This window comes from Ruditapes philippinarum, unplaced genomic scaffold (genome assembly GCF_026571515.1).
Source record: "Ruditapes philippinarum isolate M1 unplaced genomic scaffold, ASM2657151v2 ctg3681_1_1_1_1, whole genome shotgun sequence".
NCBI lineage: Eukaryota > Metazoa > Mollusca > Bivalvia > Venerida > Veneridae > Ruditapes > Ruditapes philippinarum.
In genome coordinates this window covers 93,227-118,056 of record NW_026866106.1, presented here as the reverse complement: position 1 = coordinate 118,056, position 24,830 = coordinate 93,227, and the positions used below count along the sequence as shown (strand labels likewise).

Genomic DNA, 24,830 nt, shown 5'->3' with positions numbered 1-24,830 from the left:
TTTGCCAGCTCAACAAATTCCCATCAGTCTTAAAAGCCATCAGTCATTTCAGCCCCGACTGCATTCGTTTTCCCAAACAAAAACAAATGGGTACGGCCCCCGTTTTTATTTTGGGAAATTTTAAAAAAATTTCCTATATATGTTTTAAAGGGACGACCCAAAACTTTGTAAAAACTCAATTTATTAGAGAAATTCTTTTCCAAAAAGGGGCAAACAAAAGATTATTAAAATGTCCATTAGTCAAATTTGGGCTGATAAAAATTGGTCTTTCAAAACTAATACAATTTTGATGATAGACCGTCTACTTGTACATCGGGTTCATATGGAAACGAATCTGATTATTCCTAAAAATGTAAGCAGGAAGAAGTTCTACCAATTCCATGCCCTCATTTGGTATGCCAGAATTCTGCTTCTCTGCACAAATTTGTGACAAGATCTGATTGAGTGAGATTTTATTATTTATTTCGTAAAAACTGTATTCATCTTGTCTATGCAAAAGGGGATTTATTTAAACATGGTTCATATATTTCTAATTTATCAAATTGACAGAATTACGACATTCATTGGCAAACATAATCCTCAGAATTATTAATTTATATCTTTTCTATTCCCAATTCAAAGAAATGATTATTCAGCAATTATTCAAATCGGGTCGACTATTCTGAAATCATTTCCATTAGTGTTGCGTTTTATCGCATTCTGTTTTACAATCAACAATGTCGCAATTAAAGATGGTATCTGAAAAACAATTTTACCTGTAACAATTGAATCATTAATGAACAGTTTTCTCATTTTTAACATGTACATCATCAGTTAAACGCTGGCAATTTTAATATTTCTTCATCTCCTTCTACGCAAATCTCTCTATATATTGACCAGTGGATGATGACAGTGGTGTACTAATGACATGACAATCGGCAAATGTTGGAATCAATCAAGTACGATGGTAATCAGGCCATTCCCTCACGCTTTAACAATGCAATCAACAACAAACTGATAATCACACTACAACTTCACTATTGAATTTCACGCAGCAGTTGACAATTTTTCACACATGATGCACACCCAGACAAGTTCTTCACAATGTTAGGTAAGATATGGTAAGTGCTAACCAGAATATATCTATTCCCAGATTAAATAGCTTATGGGATACATTTTGTGAAAACTTTATCATCCTGAAGAATAACATATTACAAGTATGGCTTCGAGGGAAGAGTAATAATTTAAATTATTCTATCTAAGAGGATGTGAAATCTAGCATAAAAAAAGCCTGGAGGCATTCATTTGAAAAAACATTTTTTTAACAAAGTTATATGTTCTATTGTAGACTTCTGAAAAGAAAATTGCTTAAAATAATAAATCAGACTGGTAAGGTAAATATGGTTAACATTGACAATTGCAACAATTTTTTTTACATAATGACATATGTTTATCTATAATTAAACAAAGAAATACATTTGTATGCACTACTATTGAAGTGCCATGCTATCCCTATTATTTTAGATAAAACGAGCTTAGCCAATATATTTAACTACAATTATTATATGAAACATAAGATTGTTGATGCTTTTACTGTTATTCTATAATGTACATGAGCTTGTTTAAACCATTCGGCTTTTCATGTGCTGGTAATTAAACATGATTGTGTTCATGTGTCTGTTAAAAAACCAGTGTTCATGTCTATAATTTATATCATGAGGGTGTTCATGTGTCTGAAATAAACTATAAGGCATTCATGTACTTTTAGAACAATGTGTACGTGTTTCATATGCGAGGGTGTTCATGTGCCTGTTATAAACAATAATGGAGTCCATGTGCTTGTTATTAATGTGTAACCATGTGGTTGTCCCCCTAATGACTTGATTACTACACACATGAACCAAAATATGAACCAAAAACTTCAACATTATACATTTATCAGTTGTTTGACAAATTACTTCTTTAACAAATATGGAATCTGACATTGAAAGTACTCATCATTCATTTCTGATCAAGACTGTTATTACATTTAGAACTGTCTAAAACCAAAGATGTCTTGCCTCACTGATGTGGTTATATACTTTTAATAACAAATGCTAAAATGATGAATTAAAAGTTCTACTCTCAAAACATATGTAAACCTCATTTTATTTATTCTCCTCATTAAGCACATTATGTTTGTATTTAACATAACATACATTATGACAAATCATTGCTCTTAAAACAGACTTCCCGAAATACGTCGGTCCGACGGACATGTCCGATAAATTTTGATCAGGTCCGACGAGTTTTTATTCCGGATCGGTCCGACTGTCCGGCTTTTATCCAAGCCGCATGTATACAAAATGGCGTCGCTAAAGGTGCCAAACCTTGGAAAAATCAAAAATTTACGTCAGAGGAACGCGCAGAACAGTAGTAAAAGGATAAAAAGAAGGACCTGAGACAAAATTTAATGAAAATTAGAAGCAAGACAGTGAATCGTTGGTGTATGATAGGGAGGAGATGAAAATGCGCTGTAAGGAATGTGCCGATTTTTACGGCGAAAAAATTAAAAACAAAAAGTGTCTTAGAAATACAAACACACGTTATTCTTTGAATTTGATCAATTTTATTTGGTCCGACAGATTTCGTTTCGGTCCGACGGATTTTCATGGTTTGTCAGACCGAATGTCTGACAGTTTTTTTCAACTTTCGGGAAGTCTGTTAAAATCAAATACTGTACTAATAAACTGTGTACTGTTACACCTCAACTATTGGATACAGATACTGCTATAATTTAACTACAAAATAACATTTAGTAAATGTCGAAAATCATCAATTAACATAAAGATGTTTTAATAGTAGTATAACAAAACACACAAATTATACTGGACATATAGTTATAACCTAACATGACAGTTATAGTCAAGGCAGGTACTATCATTTTACACCTTACAATGATTGACAGCCAATTATGAAGCTCCTCCTGACACTAATTTTACCAATTATCTCCCCCTGGAGGGGACAGCCAGACAACCTAGAGGGCAGTTTAGCTAATGCATTGTGGGATGGCTGATGTGGGATAAGATGCAGCATATATCTTACTTGATTTTTCCACTGTCACAACTGCCAAATGATTACATCTATTATCTTATAACTAAATGATATACAGGATCATCAAGCACAAAATGACACCAGTTTAATAAAAGCTATGAATAAACATGAAGAAATAAATCTGCCACAAAGTCTCTTGTCACTGTTATGCAATACTTTCAAAATGTTGACATTATTTCATATTTACTAATATAAAAATAATAAAATAAAATAATGGGGTAGTCACCTATAACCTTAGATCCATTTGTCATTATTCAAAATCTCAAACATGCAAGGAAAAATTAAGCAACTTTTTTTTGCTGTTATTTTTTTTTTCTTTTGCTGTATCAGCATTATTTGTACAACATGCAGACGTTAAAGAAACAATTTCATGAAGAGATTGATAAATATTGTTCCTCAAAGTGCAATTTAGTTTGACATACACATTATTTTCCCAATACATAACCTAGAATCATATGCCTGAACCAATATGTTCCCTCTGCTATGATGTAGGAAACGAGTACCATTTTTATATTTTAAGGAAGATAAAGTCAATACAAACAGACAAATAAATTTTGTTCGATAGTACGAGATGGTAAAGTTGTACCTTGTATTATAATCTTAATGTCAGACTGTACTGTCAGCTTTTCCTTCACAAATAATTATATCACTCCTGTAAATAGAAAATGTTTTGTTTTGGTAACCATAAAACATAAACTTTTAACCTATAATACAGACAAAAGTTATTTCATAGAAAATAAACTTGTTGCAATTAATTTTCTAACATATTTCTTGGCATAACACTAGTGGTGTTGACTTTAAAGAATGAAATCAAACAGATATCATTGGTATTTAATATATTTTGTATTCCTTTGAACGGGAAGAATTCATTCTATTGCAAATGTCAATGTAAAGATTGAAATAACCGTTTCCCTTACAATAATGAAAATAAAACTGCCAGGCATTATAAACACCACCAGTATAAAACAAGGCTTTCCTGAAGACAAGACTTTGTAGTGTTAGTCAGACAACTTTTAAATTTCATTGTAAGGTACCTAATATTGAAAATGAACTGTTTCAAAACATAAGGTTCAAATTTCATGATTTTTTTCTCTCAGAAGGTTATTGGTTGGTTGATAACATGAACCTCAGGAGAATTTGTAACAACTATTGGTATAAAAGTTACAATGTATTGTAAAGGCGAGTAAAAGATTTCTAAATGATAGTGCCAAATTGACCCATTGAAATATTGTTGCCAAGTAATAACTTGCTGTAAATTAGAAGTGATAAAGAAGAAAGACAACAAAATAAAACAAAGATTAGACTGGGAGGTCCAGGTTAGAGAGATATGATGGGCTGTTAATTAGCGGCAATGTCTAGGTCATTATCATTAGAGGGAATTATATGGACATTTGCTGAGAATGAAGTACAGTTAATGTGCAGGCAGTTACAAGTTTTTAGTGTGCACTTAATTAGGCCTCATTACCTGGACACTTTGATGAAATAGGGAGGCAGTCCAATTGATGAATACTTCCATTACTTCAGACAGGACCAGTATATTGCCAGATAGTATAATTAATTATATTAGAGGATTCATTTTCTTTTTGAACTCTTCAGCCCTAGGAAGTAAAACAAGAGCAGAATTTTTCTAAGGTAACAATTGGGTACAGTAAGTTAAAATCATCTATGCTAGCTTCATTTAATTTTGAACAATGATCTCCAATTATGATTTCTTAGAACTATGTGAAGTTTTGAGTGAAAAAAAAACTTACTAAGGGTTTTTTTGAAAAAAAAACAACAAAACTTTCATGCAAAATCTTTAAAGAAACAACATCTAAGGTCAAGAAGAGCTGTAATTCTGTCAAAATTCATGCAAGTGTAATTGGTCTTGAATAATTATATCCCACAGATTGGTACAGTCTAAAGTGAAATCCGTCTGTGAATATATAGAGGATATGGAATGAGTGTAAGTTCAATACTGAATTTATTGCACAAGTTGAATAAAATTATATCATGCGAGCCTCTGGTGAGCATAATATTATTTTATTCAACGAGTGCAATAAATTCAGTAATGAAGTTACACGAATTAAATATTCTATTTATCACATACCCAAAATAAAGACCGATTAAAGTGAAATAAGAGTCATTTTTCATTGATGCGCCTATAGTATAACGCTAACATTAAGCGTGTCTTTACGCTATGTTTGTATAACACTAATGATGTCACATCAAAATATATGCACGGCCGTGCAATACCATATTTACGGAGTCGCAAAATCGGCACGTGTGTGTGATAAAACATATTAATTTACACACTGTCATACCCACATACCATAATGCAAGGATTAGCAAAGTAGCCCAATTATTCTTCAATTAAAAATTGAAAAGAATTTGAAAAGATTTAGAAATTGTTCTAATGTACTATACTTTCTTTCTCTATATATTTCAATTCATTGGTTAAAGCAATAATGATTTTAAAGACAAACATCAAAAGTGTTAATACAATAATTATCAAGAAAACACCTATATGCTTGTAATATATACATATACATATATACAGTCCATTGTCTGTGTGGAATGTATATACCGCAGATAATCGAACACCAGTAGTCTAGTAAACTTTTAATTAAAATTGTAGACAAGTTTATATTTGATGAGGTTAATTGAGATGTTTATCCTACAGTTTAAATGTGTCTATATCACTATCTACAAGCATTACAATATGACCACTACTGTCAGTTAGTATAGCAATATCATCAATGTTTCACTGATACAAGATCTTATCTACCTCTCCTCCAATCACACACCTCAATGATCACACACTTTTCACAACAACATGACAAAACGAAAACCTGTAGGTGGTGATTGTATCATATATGACACATTTAGAAATGGATACACAAAACTGTTACCTGACTACAATAATAAACCAAGTTCTCCAATTTCCACACTATTGTGCATTTTTGTCATCAAAGTAAATTGATAATGGTTTAATTTAAGAAGTTGTCGTTTTTCAGGTAGCCTGAGATATAGTAGCTGTGGGGTATATATAGGGTTGTAAAACATCTTTATTAGTACAAACAACTATTTTACAACTGAAAACAAACATTAAAGTCTAGCGCTGATAATTTTGTTTTTAGAATACGCTGCCAGCGCTGATAATTTTGTTTTTAGAATACGCTGCCATGAGAAGGTATATTTCCTGTGAATATACAAGACAACATGAAGTATCATCATTATTTGAGGATAGTATGTTGTCTTAATAGTGAAAACAAATCATTTCAGATAATGATTTGTCTTGCATCAAAGCTATAAAAAGGTTGTTAAACATTGTTATTCCTAAGATATATAACTTGCACTAAAATGTTTAGTAAGTGAAGCCAAATACAGTAAGATTATCAGTCCTGTCAGTTTGAAATTGCCATAACATTTTTCAATGCCAAATCAGTTTTCTATATTTGCCGAAAGAAAAAACACACACACAAAAAAACAAGAAAAAAAACACACACACATTTTTTGACTGCTAAGATGTTTTACATTTTGTTGATGATTGATGCTTTATATGTTGATCAAATCCATTTCAAATCAATTTCTTTCATGAAGCATAAAAAGGGCTCAATTTTTTTATATCTAATTTCCGAACACTTTGGTGAAATGACTGCTTTTAAACACTACACTTATGTGTATTGATTGCTGGCCTGTCAAAGGGATGCCAACATAAGACGGATAAGTACCCTTATCTGGTTGGTAGTCATATAATGTCCCAGCTTCAAATAAATTGAAAATGAAACTGCCTATATAAAATCTCACCATTAACATAAATAGAAATCTGCGTAACTACTTCTCTAACACTGTTTAACAACCTTTTTACAGCTTTGATGCAAAACAATATTAAATTAACTTTTAAGATTGTCTGAATTATCAGTAAACATGTGGTACCACTTTACTCCTCATACCCAATAGAAACATAGCTGCTGTGAATAGTGATTTATAGATCGGAAATCATCAAAAACAACTCTTCAGAACAACGAGTGGTACATCATTTTTAAAATTAAAAAAAAGTAACAACAATTAGTCTGATAAAGATGAACATAAAGTAAGATTTTTTTCACTCTGGTATATAATAATCAAGTGTCAGTATCAACAGTTTAAACAAAACTTGTGATTTTCGGTTGTTTACAGTACTATTGTCAGATATTTGAGTTAAGAGAGGAAATGTAAGTCATAATTATTGCAAGCAGTCAGCCTTTTTGAATATTTCAATAATTATTACTATACTGAAATGAAAGAAATTTAACAAAAATACACAAATGTGGAGCCAATCCTACATTATCTAGGCTATCAGCAAGTCTTTAAAATAATGTTCCATTTATCCAAGACAGTAGTTATTTTTCATTTCACATATATTTCAATTTTAGTAATGTGGCAAGACAGCCAATATAAAGTTTTTGTTTGAGTTGAAAATCATGATGACACAAATAATGTTACATTATGCTTTTCCAGCTTTCCTGATTAACCCATTGCTTCATGAGCATTTTGTGAAAAATGGCTGTTTTCATTGAAAAGTCTCCCGTTACAAGTTCAAATTGCTATAATACTATAAAAACTGCTTCAACACTAATCAAACTTGGCACAAATGTTGACTGGACCATTGTCCTTGCAACAACATGCTCAGACTTAAATTTTCTGTTACCATGGCAACGAGGGGACATCTCAAAATTGCCAAAAATCACTATTTTGCGTTGATTTTTTTCCATCAAAATTGATTTCAAAGTGCTGCAACTTATCAATGGATTGAGATAGAGTCAAATGCTTTTCAGCGTTGGTTACACATTACCTTATGATCAATCTGGGGTCATTTACAGCCTCTCACAAGTCCAAAATTTCTTGGCGATGAGGGGGACTCCGCCCCCTTCAAACCCCCAAAACAGAAGGGGGCAAATCCCCCTTCTTGGCAACCCCCTGATGTATCTTTTGGTTGGGGGGCCCCGCCGAAAAAGAGGTCATTTTTTTTAACAACATTTCTCAAACAAAAACAAGTGTTTGGGGCCTAAATAAGGCATTTTTTCATCATTTGAGACAACAAAAAAGGGGGGGTGAAAAGGGCGTTAAAAGGCGTGTATATGAAGTAATGGGTTAAGAAAGAACTTTTTGTACATTATTTTACATACATGTAAAATAACTTTCATAACTTTCAGTAATCTGCTTCACAAAGATCATCCTATCTCTTTTTCAAGAGCATATTTTAAAAAAAAAACAACATGTCTTACCGATTGGACTGATGTAACAGAAGAAATTGGTCTTTAAGAAATTAGCAAACAATGAAGTCCTGACACTGCATGAGAAAAACTGAGGAACCAAAACAAACCTTGAAGAGTTTACCTGACAAGTTTACCTGTAAACAACTGCAGGATCTTGTTTACCCAAAACATAACATGTAGTTGCTATCACCAGAATCTAAAAGAGTAAACAAAAAACACTTATAATGACAACAATAGTGATTTCTAACACCATGTTCTCCTCCTGCCACTTGTTTATACATGATGAAAGAATGCTACCTCATTTATACCTATCAGCTAATTATATGATTGTTGTTATGGAACAAGACAGTCAAGTGGTCAGGCTCTCTGCCTATCAACTCAGGGGGGCAATAAAGACACAATTTTAAGCTGCATGCCTTAAGATGAGCAAAAATATTTCATGAAAATCATCAACCTTGAGAAAAATGAACTATGAGTTTAAGGAAAAATATTCTCAATGCAAGAAATAAGTTTTTACATATAATATGCAATAAATGATTTTGCAGTATTTTTCACGATATTTCTACAGTGTGACTGACACAGTAAGGGTTTTTGTATTTTCTGATCGCAAGATCAGTAAATACAAAGCTAACATCCACGGTCTAACACAAAATTTCCTAACAGACCTAACAACGCAAAGTAGTTCTCACTCAGAACTGCTTAAAAACCAGCAATTTAAAAGAAAGAATAATTTTTAATGTAGGCAGTAAACGAATTACAGTGCATTAAAAGTTTAGAGTAGTCAATAGAAATATGTGGTTACAATCACAAATTTCGCGGATGAATATATTTTTTACCCAATGAAAAATGTTCGGCTATTTCCGTAAAGCTTAATCAATGAAAATGCTATTTTTAGCTATGTTGATTACCGAATACTCCAGAGCGTAGTACACAAATAAATTTGAGTGGCCACATGGCCGAGTGGATAACGCGTCGGACTAGTAATCTAATGATCGCTAGCCGTATGGGTTCAATCCCCGTCAGGGGCAAGTCGTTGTTTCCTTGAGCAAGAAACTTTACACTCATTGCTCAGTACTGGTTGGTTCCAGGAACTGATTCGAAAGTGTGTCTATAAGCTTATAGCTTCCTACACAATCGAACTAAAATAAATTCTGTATAAACCAAATAAATTTGACTGTCAAGTAGTGGAATATAAACATGTCGTACTGTTTTGTCGAGAAGATTTTCGCTAAATTATTTTCATCAGTGTTAAACAACAGGTTTATCGTGAACAAAATACCTCGAAATTAGTAAGGATTACAAACACGAAATGGAAATTCTCAAATTAGAATTACAATGTATTTGTTTTTATTCCAACAACATATGTATTACTTCACCGTGGTGCAGAGGTAGCGCGCTCGTTTAGGGTGTGAGAGACCTAAGGTTCAAATCCTAGTCGAGGCAACTTTTTTTTTTTGAAGTGTCCTTTTTAAGGAAGTAGCCACGATATGCAAGGATAAAGTGTGGCTATCATAAAAAATGAAAAATAATTTTTTGATGCAACTCTAGTCATGCAAAATTCCTTATGTACCAATCTCAAACTGTTATAGACGCAGTCGCTGCGTAAGATTAATTATAGTATATAAAAATAAACTTATAAAGGAAAATACATACAGATAGTCAGTATGATTTAGATTGCAAAGATCAGAAAATACCACAGAGGTTGCAGCCCTTTGATTTTAAAACATAATGTAACCTGATTTTGGTAATTTAAGTAGATTGCCATTACTGTTTGCAATGTGAAAATTTCTTTTTTTAGTTCACTTGATGATATTGTACTTTTTAATATATTTTCTAAATTTTCATGAAAAATAGCATGAATTTGGAAGTTTGCCTCTTTAAAGCATCTGAGGTATTTGTTTTTCAAAAGTGCAGTCTATAGATATGTGACAAATCTTATCTATGTGACCAGTAAAGACCAGTCAGCCAGGTCAGATCATGGTTTGCACTGTAATAATATAGCTATTCAGCCAGTACATATTTCAAAATTTTCTCTAAAAAGGATGTTTTACCTTAGTGCAGTAACAGGTTAACTCCTATTTAGTTATAAAAGGAGTTAACCTGTTAATGCACTAAGGTGATGAAACAGTCTTGTCCAGATTTAAAAATTCAGATATTTAGCATGGTTCCCCATTGCATGTGTTCTCAACTGTCAATGTAATTGGCACTCAAATCATATCAAGTAATGTTATGATTATATTAAACAATTTTCTAAGTTTAATTAACAAAACTGTTTGTAAGTTTGTGAGTTGGGGTATCACTACACAATAAAGTGATAAATGTTTCCACTTACTTAACCTTTCTATAGCTATAAAAGGAATGAGGAAAGTGCAATTTGTTAATGTAAAATGTCTTGGAACTTTCCTGTTACTTAAGTACTGTATTTGAGAAAACATTGAACTGACAAGTGTGGCAAGAATTAGTACAATGAATGTAGGGCTGAACTGTTACAAATGAGTGACAGGGTACATAAATTTCCTTTAACATTTTGTCTGCTCTCTTCCAATCCTTCAATTACATACATACAAGTTCTTACATTCACCCTTGACCTTCTGAATTTGTTTAATTTGCCCTACAGTTTAAGAGATTTCTAAAATAAAGCTACACAAGTATAGAGCCGGTTAGCTGTGACGGAAATACAGGCTTGCATGGCTGTCTGTACTGGTGGTAATTGGAATTATTTTTTTCTTAAATATTCTTTTAATATCTTGAAAAAATACAATACTATTACTGATTTTAAGTATGCATATAATTCTGCTTAAATCTCTGTAAATAACTAGACATTATCCAATATAATTACACACACACATCAAACATATTTAAATCTAATAATGCAATACATAAAATTTGTGAATATATTGAGGCAATGAAAATTAAAGGATGGAACAATTAAATTTTTAATGTTTCCCCACCCCAACCCCTACTGAGGTTCAACTCCTGATTTCTGATCACAGAACAAATTTACATTCCTCTTCTTTATGTGAATATGTGAACATACCATTTTACAAAAAAAAAAAATACATAAAAAATTAATAATAAAAATGCTCTCTCAAAAGAATTTATCATAAATGGAAATGGTAATTATTGATGAATATTAGACAAGTTAGTAGATAAATTATTTGGAACAGGTACAATATCTTGCCATTCACAAACCTGTTCTTTCTAAAAACAGCACCATTTCATTAAAAAAAACATGGATGCCTGGCACAAACAGAAATTTATAATTCAGAAAACCTGTTTGCTTTCATGGTGAACATATTTTTACTGATTCATGCAATACTGTCTGATAAAAACCCAACAAAAATGCTGCTATGTTCTAGATCAGTAACGATTATGTGATTTTTTCAATCATTTCTTCTTTACAGAACAAAATGGTCTCTATGATAATTATATACAGTAGTATACTATGATAATTATATACAATAGTATACTATGATAATTATATACAATAGTATACTATGATAATTATATACAATAGTATAGTATGATAATTATATACAATAGTATAGTATGATAATTATATACAATAGTATACTATGATAATTATATACAATAGTATACTATGATAATTATATACAGTAGTATCATACCAACTGTTACCCTACTAAATTTGTATAATGAACTTGCCCTGCTTTGAATTTGGAACAGTCCAAAGCAAGTTTAAGGGATTTCAAGGTTTAAATGTATCAATTAAGAAGTCAACAGTATAGAGTATGGTAGATCATTTTAGCTGATAGCATTCAAAGGGGTTACACATGTACATAGATTGTAGTAGATCATTTATAATAAATCAATCTTGTAAATTAGTAAAGCATTTGTTTCTGCATCAAGATATAAGACAGATGGGTACTTCAGCATCAATCACATTGCCTAATTTACAACAGACTTCAAACACAACTTTACTTCATGCACAGAAATATTCAGACAAATTCACTTAATTTGATATGTCAAGCATAAATGATATGTATTTAAACAAATAATTGTTATAAAACTATATAAAATCAAAATAAGATGTCTTGCCATGTATAATATGGTTTTATCCAAACCTTTGTAATATTTCAATATTGGTAAGTACAAGACCAACAATTTCAAAATTATGTTCATTTAAGTGTACAGAAAATGATTCTCAACAATGGAATATATTTGTTTACATTCAATTATTCTATGAAGATGAAGTCTTTCTCAAGTTATGCAACTAAAGGCCAAAGAAATCCCAAGTTATCAAGCCATCGTAAAAAGAAATCTCAAGTTATCCAGTCATAGGCCAAAGCAATTTCAAGTTATCAAGTCATAGGCTGTAGCAATTTTAAGTTATCCAGCCATAGGCAAAATGTCATGACAAGTTATCCAGTCATAGGCTTAAGCAGTCACAAGTTATCCAGTCATAGGCCAAAACATTTAAAAGTTTTCCATATGTATAGCAAAGCAATCAGAAGTTATTCAGCTGAAGGTCAAAGTGATTACACATGATGCAGTCAGAGGCCAAAGCAATAATAAGTTATCTAGCCATAGTCCAAGCAATCATAAGTTAACCAGACATAGGCCAAAGAACATGTTATGTAGTCATAGGTCAAAGCAATCATAAGTTATCCAGCTATGTTCTCTCTAAAGTTATTCTGCTACAATTAGGAATTCTGAGTAATCCATAACTAAAACAATAACAAAATTAAAATCAAATCAATAACAATAAAGTTAAAACCAAAACAATAACTGAAAAATAACAACAAAGTTATAACTAAAACAATTACAACAAAGTTGAACAATTACAACAAAGTTAAAACCAAATCAACAAAGTTTAGACTTAAACAATAACAAAAAGTAATATAACAAAGTTAAACAATTACAAGAAAGTTAAAACCAAAGCAATAACAAAGTTTTAACTAAAACAATTACAACAAAGTTAAAACCAAAACAATTATAACAAATTTAAAACTTAAAATATTATAATATTACAGTTCAAACTAAAACTAGAACTATCACTAAATGTAATTAATACCCCCACAAGACTGCTTCAGAAATGAGGATGTTACTAGAAACAGAATACCTTGTAAAAGAATTGAAATATAGGGTTATGGTTGTGGGCAATAAAAGATAGTTGTGGTTCTTGAATGTTGCATTTCCTTTCAATGTGGTTGGCCATTGATGAAGTTTTATTGAATTACTCTGTAATAAGTCCAGAAAGACAAGGAAAAGGAACAAAGGGCAATAACTCTATAAATACTGAAGATGGAGTTATAGTTCTTGTACACTGCACTTCCTCTTATTGTGCTTAACCATTGTATGAAGTTGTTTTGAATTCCTACCAGTACGTTTTAAGTTATGCTCCGGACAAGGAAAAGTATCAAAGGGCAGTAACTCTGTATTTTGTCAAAATGGAGTTATGGCTCTTGTGCACTGCACTTCCTTTTAATGTCCTTGACAACTGTATGAAGTTGTTTTGAACAGTAGTTTTCAAGTTTATAATGCTCTAGACAAGGAAACATAACAAAGGGCAATAACTCTGTAATTAGTCAAGATGGAGTTATGGTTCTTGTGCACTGCACTTCCTCTCAATGTGCTTGACCACTGTATGAAGTTATATTGAATTCCAACCATAAGTCTTCAAGTTATGCTCCGGACAAAAAAAGCAATGGAAAAGTAACAAAGGGCAATAACTCTGTAATTAGTCATGATGGAGTTATGGTTCTTGTGCACTCCACTTCCCCTTATTGTGCTTGACCATTGTATGAAGTTGTTTTGAATTCCAACCAGTAGTTTTCATGTCATGCTCTGGACAAGGAAAAGTAACAAAGGGCAGTAACTCTGTAATAAGTCAAGATGGAGTTATGGTACTTGTGCACTGCACTACCTCTCAATGTGCTTGACCATTGTATGAAGTTATAATGAATTCCAACAATTAGTCTTCAAGTTATGGTCCGGACAAAAGAAAGCAATGGAAAAGTAATAAAGGGCAATAACTCTGTAATTACTTTAGATAGAGTTATGGTTCTTGTGCACTGCACTTCCCCTTATTGTGTTTGACAATTGTATGAAGTTGTTTTTAATTCCAACCAGTAGTTTTCAAGTTATGCCCCGGACAAGGAAATATAACAAAGGGCAATAACTCTGTAATTAGTCAAGATAGAGTTATGGTTCTTGTGAACTGCACTTCCTCTCAATGTGCTTGACCTTTGTATGTAGTTATATTGAATTCCAACCATTAGTTTTTAAGTTATGCTCCGGACAAAAATGCAACGGATGTCTGGACCGACCGACCACCGGATGACTCCTATATACCCCCCCAAACTTCGTTTTTGGGGGTATAACAATTACAATAAAGTTAAGCAGTTATAGACCAATAGACCAAAGCAATCACAATCTACATACAGTTTTAGACCAAAGCTTTTTCAAGTAACGAGGCCAAAGCCTTTCAGTTAAAGTTATACTGCTTTAGGCCAATGACTACTAAAGGCCATAACAATAGCATGTTATGCAGCTGCAAACCAAAGTCTTCTACATAGATGTTTGCTATCTAATATCACATCATGTCATTTAAAAACTAGAAATGTGTCATCATGCCACGGATGCCCCTGCACGCAGCCAAAATTTCAGATGGTGCATTAATTATTCTTTTCATTTTAAGTTCAAAGCCCTTAAAACTTTTCAATGTTAACACAAACCATTTTCATACAATGTTCAAGGCACTGAAATAATTCAGTCTTGAACTTTTAAAAATAGCATATTGCATATTTGTAGCCAAAATAATGGCTAAAAGTATGAGTGCTGAAACTGAAAGTTCAAAACCACGACCAAATTCAAACTTAAACTGCTTATTCCTAAGATGTATCTATATTATTTTCAAAAGTGAAAGGGACATAACTCTGCCAAAAATCATCAAACCATGACCAAATTCCAACTTGATCTGCCCATTCCTTTGACATATCCATATGTCAAATTTAAGTTGAATATTTAACTCTATTGGGTAGATAATGAACAGAAACTGTAAATTTCATATTATTTTCAAAGTGAAAGGGACATTACTCTGCCAAAAATCATTGAACCATGACCAAATTCGAACTTGGCCTGGGCATTTCAAAAACATATCCATATGTCAAATTTGAGTTGAATGTGTTGTACCATTGGGGAGATAATAAACGGAAACAAAAAAGGGGCATAACTCTGCCAAAAATCATCAAACCATGACCAAATTCGAACTTGACCTGTATTTTCTCATGACATATCCATATGTCAAGTTTGAGTTGAATGTGTTGTACCATTGGGGAGATAATGAACGGAAACTGAAAATTTCATATTATTTTCAAAGTAAAAGGGGCATAACTCTGCCAAAAATCATCAAACCATGACCAAATTCGAACTTGACCTGTATTTTCTCATGACATATCCATATGTCAAGTTTGAATTGAATGTGTTGTACCGTTGGGGAGATAATGAACGGAAACTGAAATTTCATATTATTTTCAAAGTAAAAGGGACATAACTCTGCCAAAAATCATCGAACCATGACCAAATTCGAACTTGACCTGTATTTTCTCATAACATATCCATATGTCAAATTTGAGTTGAATGTGTGCAACCGTTCTTAAGATAATGAACGGAAACTGATGATGACAGAATGACAGAATGACGGAAGGACGGAAGGATGGAAGGACGGAAGGACGGAATGACGGAACAGGGTAACACTATATGCCCCGGCCATTACATGGCGGGGGCATAAAAAAAAATAAAAAATAAAAAAAATAAAAAGAATTAAACACACATTAAAATTTTCTAAGCTAAAATCTAAAGTTTCCCAGATTTAAATTATTCCATATGTTTAGCTGAAAGTCTTCCAGCAATATCACCTATATAACCAAGTTATATAGCCACCCACCACCTTCAAGCTATATTCTCAATTTGTCTACAATACATTTCTCTTCACATACAGCTGCAGAATTGAAGAATTTAGTTTTTTTTTTATCTTTTCTAAATTTCTCACAATGGTGTTTACTTCTAAAATGATAAATTAATTTGAAGACTGACATTTGGAAACAACTCCATGGTTGGGTATTTCATACCTTTGCATATCCTTGTAAGAATTATTATTCTATTTTGATTTCTGTCATTTGTAAAACATTCAATTTGGTATTTTTTCTGTAATCGAAGGAGGAAAGGGTTATCAGTGTTTACATTATAACATGAAATGATCATTGTATAGTTAGGTTTACATATCATTTATCTGATATATGAGATAAAACATCAAACTCTACAACAAAGGAATCATTCCTGTTATCATAACCAGTAACTATCATACCCTTCATCATAAATATACATTTATTTTGACGGGTCCATTAAGTGCTTTTACTTGACAAATATATTAAGTCACATTCTTAAAAAATTCTGTTACTGAATTACAGTTAGCAATTACATGTACAAACATAACAATGCATTTACAAAATTTCAATAGTTTTTTTTTTAATTCCTTCTGGAAAAGTCTTAGATAGATGTAAATACATGTATATCAGCCTTTCAATGGTTACAAGTGATAATAATTTATGCAATTTTCGCTATTGTTTCACAGGGATATCCCTTTTTCAGATTTTTTTTCAGACTATACTCGCAGTTGGATGAGACTATAATTATATGACTGTATTGTACTGTTGGCTGTAATGATATAGAAACTGTTTAAAACATTCAATATCAACATTTATATTAAAATTATTGATATGAGAATTCTAGCATTTCTACAATATAAGGCATCTACAAAACTTCCCTCCCACTATAATATACTCCAACCATGCTTCATGCAATAACAGAGAGAGTCTTATTATAAACAGATTTCAAGTAATTACATATGTGAATTTCAACAGTTTCTTCAATTTCTGCAGAATTCTTTGATGTAGTTTAAACTTTCTGGTTAATTTAGTGAGATAGGTTAAAATGTTTTCAAACTGAGCAAACATTTCATATTAACAAGATAAATATTTACGGCTGTTTGTCAATCTGGTAAATGTCCCTGCATGTCAATGATGGTCCCCTAAAAATACAATCTTCTCCAAACATCATCTTAAATAAATAAACTATAGCAACTTTATATGCTATTATATGACAATATGGCACAATTTATCTATTTAGTTATCAATGGACCAACCTGTTTTATTGTCTGAATTCGTTTAAAATTTAATAAATGAGTGAGGATATTGGTGGGTGGGCGAGTAAGTTGATAAGTTAATAAGTTTGTGGTGGCAGAATGGCCAAGTGGTGAACTTGCTGGACTAAAGATTATTAGCCATGTGGGTTCAAACCCTGTTAGAGGCAAAACACTGTTTCCTTGTGCTCATTGTTCAGTACTGATTGGTCCCAGGAACAGATTAGAGAGTGAATTGATAAGCTAATATCTTCCTGCACAATTTATTCTGTATAAACCAAGTCAATAACTATTTGATCAACTATTCATGAATGTTACAAGTTGCTGTCTTTATTAGAATTTATCACAGAGAAAACATTTATACAATTATACTTGTAAACATCATTTGATTCTTTTCATTTATAAATATATCGCTAAATTCTCTGAATCTTAATTGATTGATTGATTGATTGATTATATACTCCATATAGTATTTCTATATCAGCAATTTAGTGCAAAAGGGGCAAAGAAAAGAATGAAAACACATTCCTGCATCAACATTTATTTGTTTGTCACATTTATTTTTATTTTCTATATAATTTCTCTATATACTAACTAACAAAATGTACAACAATTATAATACATGTATATATAATTAAACTCCAATAAATATCATGAGCTAATATGGAGCATGGATTAAAAAAAAATCCAATTGTCTGTGATCAATATCAAGTAATATTGAAAGCCACAAGCAATTTGGATTTTAATTATCGTATGCTTGAATATTTTCGTAAAATTAATTGAAACTTCAATTTCAATTATAGTTCCATTGTCAAATAACAACTGGATGTTTTAAATGCTACACCAAATAAAAATACACCTTGTCTGATTCTATAACATGGAATTTGAAATTCAAATTAACTGAAAATTAAAATAGTGAAAGTCTGAGAATGGAAGCATCAGAATAGAATATTTAAAATTCTATTAGGCTATGTACTACTAATTTATTTTTCCAAAAATATTTCATTTATTTCACAATGTAATAAATCATAATTGAAAATAGGCAGGTAAAATAATCATATCTCTAATATTTTACTTACAAATTTCCAATTATAATTTTGTTTTTCTGGGGGAAAAAAACAGTTACCTTTAAACAGATGTGTCCTGAAGCAGATTTCAATATCGGTACACTTAATATAATAATAGGCACTTCCTTTATAAAATACCTCTTGCATGAATAATCATTAATATTGTTAATGTTAGAATTATGCTGGCATACCTAATATCATGCCTGCTTCATTTAATATATTAGTAACAGAACAAATTTCAATAATGAGACTAACTATTACTAATATATATAATGTAGAAAAGTTATGTTTTATAAATTAGATAATGTATTTTTGTGTACTTTAAACAATATGAGCGTTTTTGCACATGTGCTAATTGATCAGGCCCTCTATGAAGGATATATCAGCCTGAACAATACAACCCCATGCAGATACACAGTCATGTATATAGTCCATTGCATGCGATATTGTGTGACATCATGTTTATGATGTAAACAATTTATAAACAAATTAGAAAATTGCTGAACTTGCCCATCACTGATATGGGTTCGATTCCTAGCAAGAACTAAAACTAATTCTTTTACATAAGGCGGCAACCAGCTAGCTTAAGAAAAGTCTGTGGTGCTTCTCACTGTCAGTATGACAAACAAATTCCAACAAAACAAGAAAATGGCTGGAAGACTGTAAGCAATGGAGTAATAGATTTTCTAATCTAGATTTGATAAGTAAAATGGAACAGTCCATGTGAGATATCTATTTGCATTTATTCTATTAAAGGAACTCCACTGAGGTCCAATAGCCTAAAATAATAGATTTTAAAATTCTTCCTTAAATCAACTGGTACATTTGAATTTGAAACCAAGCAATAGATGATATATAAATATACAAGGTATTAAATTGATAATCGATTTTCATGCGATTTTTTGCCGATTTGAGTGAAAAGCGTTTAAACGGTTTTCATTTATTGGGCCAATTTTCACAATAAAATTGATTATTTCTGGGCAACGGAGTGAGCGAATAATTTCAAATTTTGTACATGAGTTATTGGTCTAGACATACATCTAGTTATACAAAAATCTTGAAAAAATATTTTCGGTCCCTTCAAGTCAAAAAACCTCAGTGGAATCCCTTTAATTATGACCTTACAGAAGTATGTAATAAACAAGAGCACTGTATGCCCGAAAGTGTTTTTTTTTTTAAGTAAGGATGAAGCATTTGTAAGACACAGGAATTAAATAAAGTATTACCACATTCAAAAAGCAATGCTACTTTATAGTTGAAGAACCTTCATATATGTACAGTGTTTCCAAAGCACCACCATCAAGTTGTTATCTTTTAAGTAAAATGCTATGACAGATGGACGAAAAGACGCCAGGGGTATAACATAATATAAGCAAATATTTTAGGGCATATAAATAATGTACTCAATATAAGTGATCATCCTATGAAGTTTGACAGTTGTAAAACTGTTAAAAATATTTAAGGTCATTTGATATTGACCTTTGACCTTGTGACCCCAATATAGGCAATCATCCTATAAAGTTTGAACACTGTAAGCCAAATTGAACTTGTGTTAAGCTCCAGAAAGCACAATTTCAGTGTTAAGGTCATTGTGACCCTGACCTTTGATCTTATGACCCTAAATTCAATAGGGTCATGTATTGGACATGGCTGTTCATCCTACAAAATTTTACAGCATAGGTTGATTAATACTTAAGTTATTGAGCGAAAACCATTTTCAGTTTTAAGGTAACAGTGACCTTGACCTTGTGACCCAAAAATTAAGAGGGGTCTTTTACTTAATACTGACAATCATCCTACGAAGTTTGAACACTGTGGGCCAAACGGAACTTAAGTTATGCTCCAGAAACAACAATTTTCAGTGTGAAGATCATTATGACCCTGACCTTTGACTATATGACCCTAAAATCAATAGGGGTCATGTAGTGGACATGGCTGTTCATCATATAAAATTTTACAGCTGTAGGTTGATGAATATTTAAGTAATTAAGCGAAAACCATTTTCAGTTTTAAGGTAATAGTGACCTTGACCTCTGACCTTGTGACCCAAAAATTACTAGGAGTCTTCTACTCAATATTGACAATCATCCTATGAAGTTTAAACACTTAGGGCCAAATAGAACTTAAGTTATGCTCCAGAAACTACAATTTCAGTGTAAAGATCATTGTGACCCTTACCTTTAACCTTATGACCCTAAAATCAATAGGGGTCATGTATTGGACATGGCTGTTCCTCCTATAAAATTTTGCAGCTGTAGGTTGATTAATACTTAAGTTATTAAGCGGAAACTGTTTTCCGTTTTAAAGTAATACTGACCTTTGACCTTGTGACCCCAAAATCAATACAGGTCCTCTATCTAATATGGACAATCATCCTATAAAGTTTGAATATTGTGGGCCAAATGGAACTTAAGTTATGCTCCCGAAACTGTTTTCAGTTTTAGGGTAATAGTGACCTTGACCTTTGACCTTGTGACCCCAAAATCAAAAGGGGTCTTCTACTCAATATGGGCAATCATCCTATAAAGTTAAGATATTGTGGGCCAAATGGAACTTAAGTTATGCTCCCAAAACTGTTTTCAGTTTTAAGGAAATAGTGACCTTGACCTTTGACCTTGTAACCCAAAATCAATAGGGGTCTTCTACCTAATATGGGCAATCATTCTATAAAGATTGAATATTGTGGGCCTTATGGAACTTAAGTTATGCTCCAGAAACTATTTTCAGTTTTAAGGTGACAGTGACCTTGACCTTTGACCTTGTGACCCCAAAATCAATAGGGGTCTTCTACTTAATATGGGCAATCATCCTTTGAAGTTTGAATTTTGTGGGTCAAATGTAACTTAAGTTATGCTCCTGAAACTGTTTTCAGTTTCAAGGTAATAGTGACCTTGACCTTTGACCTTGTGATCCCAAAATCAATAGGGGTCTTCTACCTAATATGGGCAATCATCCTATAAAGATTGAATATTGTGGGCCAAATGGAACTTAAGTTACGCTCCCAAAACTATTTTCAGTTTTAAGGGAACAGTGCACTTGACCTTGTGACCCCAAAATCAATAGGGGTCTTCTACTCAATATGGGCAGTCTTCTACTCAATATGGGCAATCATTCTATGAAGTTTGAATATTGTGGGCCAGATGGAACTTAAGTTATGATCCGGAAAACAAATTGCTAACAGACGGATGGACAAATGGATGCCAGGGGGTATAACATAATATGCCTGAAAGAATAAAAAATCATGATGCAACAAACTTTAGACAAGTCCATATCCCGACAGTATGCATGAGCCAGCCCCTTGAGCTAACTACAGACACATAAAACAAAATTTGCCATGTAATAATCTTTAATTACCAGAATGCACTAAACATATGCAAATTTGTTACAGAATTAAATATTAACACCTGAATTCTAAAGATTTGAAGAGCTGGTAATGAGATGAGCTCATACTTCTTTACTGTAAACTATATAGAGCTATCACTCACCATGGCTTCTGATAAACACCCATCATAAAAGAAATATTACCATCATTTCAAAATAATCTCAAAATCAAAATCATTATCACATCTGCTGTACTGATGCTGCAGGTATAAAGATGGTATACACACAATGCAGTGGTGCCCATTTACTTTTATGATACCTGGAACAATGGTGTATCAAATTATACAATACAAAATGTTTATCAGGCAAATTTAATAATGCTTGAATGTTTAATAAACAGCTCTAAACAGATATTTGGACCACAACAAGGAAACGTTACTTCAAAAATGAAGGATAAAACTTTTGATGTTTCCATCTATAAATGCATAAATGACAAAACTGTACATGGTAAATGTGGTACTATAGTCAGCTACAGATTCTGTGATCTGAATAAGAACATGTTGACCTACCACGCTGGTCCTGTATTTCTCATTGACATTCCTACAACATTCTATGGCCCCTCACCATTGTCTTAGACTCGCTACCGAGGCCATTAATATCAGTTGTTAAAACGAGTTAACTGACATATGACTGGCCTTATGTTGCAATTTATCACCAAACTGTAGGCCACTGATGAGTGTTTAGTGCTTTTCTACAAATTCTTCAAATTTTCTGCATGATTTGCTTCCTTTATTAGTTTTGCCGAGACCTGTCAAAGTTAATGTATAAAAAGTGTGCTGCATGTACATCTATGATACATTTTACAGTCGCAGTCCATGCTGCTTTAATCTATATTGAAGTTTTTTTTATTATTTATAACTTTAAGTCTAACAGTAAATGCATGTTGGTACAGTTCAGTAATTACAAAAGTTCTGTTACTGTACATGATTTAGGGATATTGAAATGAATATTGAGGGTAATAGATTTTCATACCTGAGTGAGAAATGAGACTTAACAGTTTTCTTTAAAAATATCAACAAATGCATTTATTATTCACTTATTTTCTGTCAAAAAAGCTTTTCATTCCAAATGAAATTTATAGAAATGTCTGTGGGTCATGGTGATTATTTACCATTTTTGCACAGTAAACAGTTAAACACAATTATGGAAAAATGTAAAGTTATTTCACTTTTATCTGTGGATTTACACTTAAATGGGTAAAATGTCACTTTAAGGGTGATTAGTGCCTAATGTGTGTGTGTTTTTAGTTTTATTTATACTGCGCGCCGGTTTCCCATATGTCCCAGACTATCTGCCTCTGTTACGTCGCTGGTCGTAGAGCCTGCAATGGAGGAATTAGTTCACCTGCAACGTCGCCGATCGTAGAGCCACAACGGAGGTCTTCTCATGCCGTCTTTCATCGTAGATCTTCTCTAGGACCCAGTTCCTCGCTTCCTGAACGCAGTAGACAATAAAGGAAAAGCACCTCTTCGGGGAGCAGCAGCTCTCTTTAGGGCCACACCCTTTGGTTTAAACATATTTATTCAACAAAACATTTAACAAGTGAACAATATTTACAAAGTACATTTTGGGATTGGGCAGAAAGCTATAAAGCTTATGAATGCTAGGGTGGTTAGGTCACACCAGCTAAGTGACCTAACAAGGTCACCCATCTGGTGTGACCTATACCTTCCGAGTGACGTGCACACCGCGAAGGGAAATCAGAAGTATGCCTAATGTCATAGAAAGCTGCTCTTTTATACTTCTGGCCCCAAGCCCCGCAGTGACTGAGACTGTCATCCTACACTACAGCATTTATCAGTGGACAGGGACCTGGCTAGAATGAAAGACTAACACCCATAAAAAAACAAAAATATAGAATATAGAGCAGCATTTCTTTGCAACACCAAAAATGACATTATAGAACTTTTATTAAGCGCCAAAAATGTTTTTAAAAAAATTACTACTTGGTACATTTTTTTTTCAAGATTCTACTTTTAGTTTTTGAATTACTGAAAATGACACTGAACTATATTTATTGTTGCAAACACAGATTCTGATTGTTGTTCTGGGGCAAAGGAAGGTGGGGGAAAGATAGGGAGTGGGGTCCAGAGTCAGGTGGGGGAAAGATAGGGAGTGGGGTTACTCAAGTGGAAATCATGCAACAATTTATCACCTTCCAAAAAAATTAATTAATATCAGTACAGTCTCCTCTCTTACTCATGGAACTATTACCTGAATTTCTCTTCAAGTCCATCCTCAATTTTCTGGTCTGTTCTATATCGAAGTTCAATTGTTTTGCTAATTGCAAATTTTCTCAACAAAGCTTAGGTTGGCCATAAACTATATGAATAGGTGTAATAATCCATAAAGATGATAGTTAAAGAAAGTAAAATAACAATAATAAAAAGAATCTTATTTTGATGTCTTTTCATTTTGATGTTAAAACATGTGATCAACACATGTGGATCTCACAAAAAGTACACAATCATACAAACAAAAACACAAAAAACTATGTAAAGGTGTTTTACACTTTTCACTAATTGTCTTTCTTAGGCCTTCTTTTTTCTCCTCTGACCATTACAAAAGTTCTAATATAATAAAGATCAGATATATTCTTGTAAAATGCTACCTTTAATATGTAACTTCATCTTAAGTTCCCATGTCAACATTTTATGATGATTTTTATCTGGGGTGGGACTCATACATTAGGCATCTAATAAAAGTTTAAAGAACTTTTATGATCATATCATGTACCAAGATATACATCCTGGAAATAATTTTACTAACTAGGGTAACATGTTATTAATTCATCCCATGAAATATTCTATTAATCAGCGACATGGCACTTTCTGTATTTATCATTAAAGCCATATAAAAAATGTTTGATGTTTTCATCATCAAATAACATTGTGCAAAAGTAGTGTA

General features: G+C 32.3%; 1 protein-coding gene across 1 annotated transcript in view; it reads right to left on the bottom strand.

Annotated features, from left to right (window-relative positions):
* LOC132731350 (roundabout homolog 1-like) overlaps window positions 1–3,716 on the bottom strand; it is a 67,562-nt gene extending 63,846 nt beyond the window's left edge. The window contains exon 1 of the mRNA XM_060717523.1: window positions 3,659–3,716. The gene's annotated coding sequence lies outside the window, so the exon portion shown is untranslated. The remainder of the gene's footprint in view (window positions 1–3,658) is intronic.
* Window positions 3,717–24,830: the final 21,114 nt, after the last annotated feature.